This window comes from Xenia sp. Carnegie-2017, unplaced genomic scaffold (assembly GCF_021976095.1).
Source record: "Xenia sp. Carnegie-2017 unplaced genomic scaffold, XeniaSp_v1 HiC_scaffold_23, whole genome shotgun sequence".
Classification (NCBI taxonomy): Eukaryota; Metazoa; Cnidaria; class Anthozoa; order Malacalcyonacea; family Xeniidae; genus Xenia; species Xenia sp. Carnegie-2017.
In genome coordinates this window covers 21,364,346-21,371,179 of record NW_025813486.1, presented here as the reverse complement: position 1 = coordinate 21,371,179, position 6,834 = coordinate 21,364,346, and the positions used below count along the sequence as shown (strand labels likewise).

The following is a 6,834-nucleotide window of genomic DNA, read 5'->3' as shown; positions in this document are numbered from 1 at the left end:
CCTCTCCGTCTGCAGCTAAAAATAAAGAGATGATTTTACGACGTTAAAAGTACATACATGAAAAAATTAAAAAATGTCCCTCGGGTGTTGGTTGAACATTTCCGTATTCCAGCTCAGACGATTTTTTCATTCGACTTGAATATGCCAAACAAAGGGTTAATTTATCTTATGAGGTCTTCTAAAATAAAATAAAATAAGCAACGAATGCCAAAAATAAAACAAAATGAGTTTCTTAAGTTGGTGCTATTTTTATGAAAAATAAGTGTAACAGGAGAAGTAGTAATAATTACTAATTAGTAACATTATTAGTTCTATTAGTAACAATTAGCAAAATTATTAGTTCAAACAGTGATAATTAGTAACATTATTAGTTCTATTAGTAACAATTAACAACATTATTGTTTCAAACATTGCAAAAAATGTAAATTTTTAGAACATAAGCAGTTTCAGGAAATGTTATATGACGTCGCTACTCACTTCAGATTGAGTTTTTCAAATGCATATATCAATTATACGTTTTGCTACGCCTTTCCAATAAACCAAAGTAAATTAAACACGTAAATGGCAGCAGGCTGTGACAACAAATTATTAATCTCAATTGATTTCTAACACATAATTACCTGGTTCGTGTTCTTCGACAGGTTCAAATCGTAAACTAGGCGTACTATGTAAACTAATGCTATCTTGTTCTTTTGTTTCTTCAACTGTTTCTTGAGGCATTTCCTCCTCCGTTTCATTTAAACCTTTGACGATTGCTAACCATCTTGTTCGTCCTCGTCTAAAAACGCAAAATTTTCACTTGTTACTCAAAGAATGCAGGCTGTTGGTCCATACGAGTTAAAGATTCACGAGCTATATTGCAATATGCGACTTTTTCATATGAGCTTTTGGTTCAAATGAGCTTTTTAATATACGAGCTTTAGCTAACCATGAAATATTTTCCAATCTTATAATCATGGAGACAATTGAAGCAAAATTTTCCTTTAAAAGAATTTACAAAATTTTTTGTTTACCTTCCGGATATCATCCTCCAGGTCGACAGGTGACATTATCTACAATATACGTCAAATTCAAAGGTAATAAATACATAAAACAAACAGAATAGTTATGAAAGTTTGTCTATAATTTTAGAGTGTCGGGCTTTAAAATATAAAATACTAAAAGGCGGATTATATGATCCCAGTAGCCGGATTCAGCCAAGCGTTAAATCAATTTGGCAAATGGAAACTATTCAATACTTATTATAGATAAATTTTCTCAAGCAATTTCACAATATTATGATTTAATAACTACGCAAAACATTTAAAATTAAAACAACCAATTTGCCATAATTTGACAATTACAACCGAAATGACGTGTGGAGCTTCGCAAACAGTTGTAATTTTTAACAGAAGTTTTGGCTCTTCATTCTCTTGAAATCATCTGGTTACCTCGCTATCGGGCCAGCTCGCCTCCATATAATCAGGCCCTAAGTGTAACTTACTCTTGAGTGATGATGACACAGTAGTGACATCAGGTGTGGGTAGACTCATACTTCTTGGTCAGCGGGTCTCCATTTGAATAGTTCGTGAGGTACGGTTGATTCAAATATCGTCTTAACATTGACATGTCTTTTCCCAGACGTCTTCGGAGAACGTGCTGCCATTGGATATGATGAGATTTTCCAAGCAACTGGTACCAGACCTCGCTAACTGCTCGTTATCTAAAGACATGTATTGAATGAACGAGCAAAGCAGGACATGGTGTTACAAAGCATTTACAGTCCAACCTGTAAGAAACTCTGATACTTCTTGTATACTAATGTACCTCAAAACAAACCAATAACAAACTCTCATACTTCTAACCAATCACTAACTCTGATATTTCAAACCAATCACAAACTCTGGCACAACGACCAATCTCCAAGGCATATGCCAAGCACAAACACGTTGCGTAATCTCAAGCTTACCTTGTTTGATACACCATTCTAGATGGCCATACATACCCTCTAGAAGAATTTCAGCAAGAATATCAAAATACTGAGTAAAACATCGATGATAGCATATAGAGCGTGATTACAAGTTGTTGTCATCCATTCTGATTTCTATGAAAAACATCGCAAATTTCAAAACATTCTAAGCTGATGTCTCATTTTATAACGAGGAAATACAACACCTTATAGGACTTTATTCTATGTAAAGGAAACGACCTTCTCGCAGTTTAACACTACTCATTTACAAATGATTTACAACATGCAATCGGTGTGTGAATAGGGAATACAGGAGGATAAGAATGGATAGAGAATAAAGTGAATACAGTAGATATATATAGAATAAAGTGACTCTAGAATGAAAGTGGATAGAAGTGAATAAGAAATAGAGATATAAGGGGATCATTGAACTAAAATACATAGAAGGCTACATGAAGCAAATAGTGAAGCTAAATTTCACACCCAGACACGCGTGTTCAGTGTTTCGAGATTCTCACGGAGTGAAATTGATTGAACTACACACGGGTGTCAAAATACTAGGGTTTTCTATACAGGTAGCCTTCCGTATTTTAGTTCAATGATTACACATTTGAAATGGATAGTGAATGAGGAATGAAGGTGGATAGACGTGAACACATGAAATGAATATTATTCCATGTGGAACTGGATAGTCGATATTATTAAGTTGACTTTTTGCGATATAATGCGTGTTTCTGGCAATCATAGACAATAAGACCTTAATAACGACATATTATAAACTACGCGTTTCGAACCGTGGTCGATTTTGGGAGAATAATGGACCGGCAAAAATGTTTCTGAGCCAATCAAGCGCGCCATTGCCGGAAGTGACGCTTGCCATATAATAAGAGCAAAATAATGACAGTTTTTAACCTCCTGCTAATCTATCTGTCTGTCTGGTAGTTTCATGTTGTCGAAAATTCGAAACACCTTTAAACACATCACGCCACCAATGTTGGAGAAACGTGTTCCCGTATGTTTTCATGATTTCAAACATCACGGTTTGGCCTCTAGTTGATGGATGGAAAATAGCTCACATTCAAATTATACAATACATACTATTCTATACAGTACATACAACTCTATATTTCCACCATACGTTGTTCTGACATCTAGTTTACATCGGTTGATGATACGAAAGCTCAAAAAGGACTGGAAACCAGCCTTTCACCCAGATTCTCTCTTGCTCTGATATCCCAGCATCCTCTACTTCGTAGTCTTAAACATCTGTTTATAAAAGAAAAGAAAACAGACGCCATTGGAAAATGTTACACGAAAAAGCGATTGAAAACGATGATTTGGGTTGAATTTCATCAAAGTGGTAAGCTTTGTTGTGATTTTACAAAATTTTAAATCATTTCAAAGGTGAAAAGTAGATTTGCAATCGTCGTACCACAGGATTTTCGAAACAAATTTGGCAATTTCGTATCAGTCTTATTGCTTCCATACTCGTGTCCGGGAAACTTGCGTTGCATGAATTCCGAGAGACAATTTACGGCATCTTGGAAAGAGTCGATGGTCGCGGAGAAATATTTCTCTCAAATCGTGGCTGAAAGAAATGGGGGATGTGAAATTATACACTGATAATCTTGTGGGATAAATGAATCTGTCAAAGCTTTGATTTACAAGTGCCGTGAAACAGTAGAGAAACAGGGCTAGAAAAGTTTAAAAACTCTGCCTTTGACTCGTAATTTGCATCAACGAAACATGTTTCACATTTATTTCATTTCTCCATTAACTCTCGTTTAATTTTCATTCATGCATCATGAGAAAATCCATCGACTTTATGGTAAATAAAAGTTTACCTCGAAAACTTATACGAATATGACTGAATAACCATGGAAAAGAACGAACACATAAAATTCTTGTTGCAAAATAAACGAAGTTCTCTGTCACATCCGAGAAACACATTTACTAAAACGATATTAAAATTCAATTTGAATTTAATTTAATATTTACACAGATGTCTAATGTATTTTAAGCGGAAACGGATTCACCATCATTTCTTCAAACATATGCAACCATTTTATTTTAAAATTTTAAAATTTGCACCGATACAAGAACCTTACCCAAGAGCACAACAGACAGGTCGGCGGTAAGATGAGAAAAGACCTCCTAAACTACAAACCTCTTGTTAGAAAAGCGATTCTACGATTCCTTCATCATGATCGGACGCAGCCAAATGAAAAACGGAGAAAACATTTTTCCAACCAGATTTGATGTTTGCGGCTTGCAAATGCCCGATTTGTGTGACACATCGTACGACCATATCTCGAATTGTGGAAGAACTAAAATGTGAAAAATCCAGTTGTTGATTCAAGCAAATCGTAGACTGAAAATTGCAGTTCCTTGTTGCAAAGTTAACAAATTTCTTGCCAAGTTCATAAAGATATCGAAGAAAGAATTTTAATCAAATCCTTCCAATTATAACAGACAAAACAGAGCGATTGATGAAAGACTTCCTTTGTAAAATTCTTCGTAAAATTTCAACTTTGAAAAGAATCTGCAGTCTGCCACAAATTTTGTTTATTTGAGAGAAAGATTTTCAAGCTGCAAAACTTTATATTTTTGACGAGAATTGACTCTGCATAAACTTACATGCTTTTCTTCACTATGTATTCAAAGGGTCGGAGAAAATCCTTTTGAAATCGAAAATTTGGCAATTCCCCCAATTGTCGCAAAGAGTCGACACAGAAGAGCGCAACTTCTTCATTCAAAATAACTATAGTGAAAGCCAGTCATTTATCACGCAGCACGTGGTCTCATATATTTGCAGAGTAAAAGATTGAAAGATTTAATCACAAATCTAGGTTTAAAGATGACTTCTAATTATCTGGAAATTGCAAAATAGACCACGTAATCCTTCATAATAACCACATACACATGCAAACAAAATTTAAAACTTGTCTACTCTACTTACGAACTACGAACTATAAAACCTGGATCATGTTCATCCATTTACCTCTTTTGCATTTGCCTCTTTTCCATATTTGTAGAATGTAGTCAGTTTTCATAGTCAGTAAAATGTTCATACATACGTATGACGTTGTACATGTTCTTTTAATAACTTTATATCATTCCATTTATGGTGTAACCTCCATATTAACCAATACAATTACAGATATCATGGACCGTCCTTTGAACATATTTGCCACTCTAAATTTAATCCCATTGGTGGCGATTGGTAAAATCGTTCACATTACAAAGGTTCTAACAAAGGCCTGTTGATTTCTTCCATATATTTCTTACTTCACAGTAAATACACAGTATCTTCGTAAAAGCTTTATTTGCTAATGCGCATTTAGTATATACGACGACTTTTTTTAGAATAGACATGTTTCGACATCTCATGATGCCATCTTCAGTATGAGTGAGATAATGAATGATACATGGTTTATATACAAGTTATATGAGTGACATTCTTTCATTTCTATGTAGTGAACGTTTAATATATAATAAAATAACAAGAAATTATCTAACCATACATTAGTATTAAAGTAAACCATCAACATTAAGTTCGTTCAGAGATCAAAAGTTTCTCACTTTTGGTAATTTTCACATGTAAAACAAGCGACCATCTTTACGACAATCATCATCTTCGCGTGATATTCTCAATTCCATCACAACTTTGACAATGTTACAGTGTTGAAATCTCCAAATATAAATTTGAAAGTTGACGGGAATCATAGGATGAAAAAGATCTTTACTTGACATTACAAAAACTAATCTTTCTCTCTCTGTCCGTATTTTTACATAATTAAAAACTGACAGTTTTTCCACGGTTAAAACAAAGAATATGGACAATTTTTTCTGCAACAGTTTTGAGTTCGTTGTTGATACAATAAATAACTGTCCTTTTGTGATATAAAGAACTTTTTATGTTCGTTTTAAGTGATATGTAATGTTAGTAAATACAATAGGCTAATAACTAAAAAAGGTTGAGTTAGTGGTTTATTCAGGAACATTAAGTTTTAAAATTTTAATTCCGCATCCACCATTTGTTACTAAAGCTAAAGTTCCTGTGTTGTAATGTATAGTTATATTAAATACAGAATCTAATGAGTAAAATTTAGCACATCTTTTACCACTGTTTAAATCTACAGCAAACAATTGCCAAGATTCGCCAATGAAATATGATTTATGTACGATGTGCTTGAACATAAAAATCCATCGATCCTGCATTCGTACTCACATCGTTGTTTTATGCACATTAATTACATAAACCAGTTTTCCGTTTGAAATTGTCGTTTTGAAAAGAGAATGCAATGACCGCTTGGTTACTATCACTTATAGAGCAACTGACTTCAAAATAAGTTAAAATTATCTGTTCTCGATCAAATTTTTCAATAAAAGACGTTATGGGTATTTCTGCAGTATGCCAAGGTTCCAAGTAAAGTTCATTGTTAATTTTCCATTTCCATAATGTGTATTTCTGTTTTGTTGCAGTTAAAATAACAGAATTATCAGGTGATACAGCTGCTTTTAACTTTTGAACTACGGACAAAGAAGTCTTTCGTTGTGTATTATCTCACCCTTGGTAATTCTAACAACTTGAACAAAATCTTGTTCGTCAATACAAACTAAGACATCACCAAATGTTAAGATTTCTTTAGGTTTAAATCAATGTTAACATGCTTTGTGAGTAGAGATCTAAAAATTTTCAGACGAAGTTGATATCTTCATAAGATGATCAGAACCATCCCATATCCACAGTAAACCATCCGACCACCAACATCCTAATGCATTCTTCAGTTTCATTGGTACAGTTTGAATAATAGTACAACGTTCAATGCTCCAAATATGAATGTTGACGTGGTCACCAACAGCGAAAGCAGCAAAAAAAGATC

The 6,834-nt window shown here is 33.9% G+C and overlaps 1 long non-coding RNA gene across 1 annotated transcript; it reads right to left on the bottom strand.

The window, feature by feature from the left end:
* Positions 1 to 1,841: 1,841 nt before the first annotated feature.
* Positions 1,842 to 2,917, bottom strand: LOC124449467. Its single transcript, XR_006949413.1, has 3 exons — positions 2,861 to 2,917; positions 2,030 to 2,083; positions 1,842 to 1,854 (listed from the first exon to the last, which is right to left on the bottom strand). It is a non-coding gene; the product is annotated as an uncharacterized LOC124449467 (long non-coding RNA).
* Between the last annotated feature and the right edge of the window lie 3,917 nt (positions 2,918 to 6,834).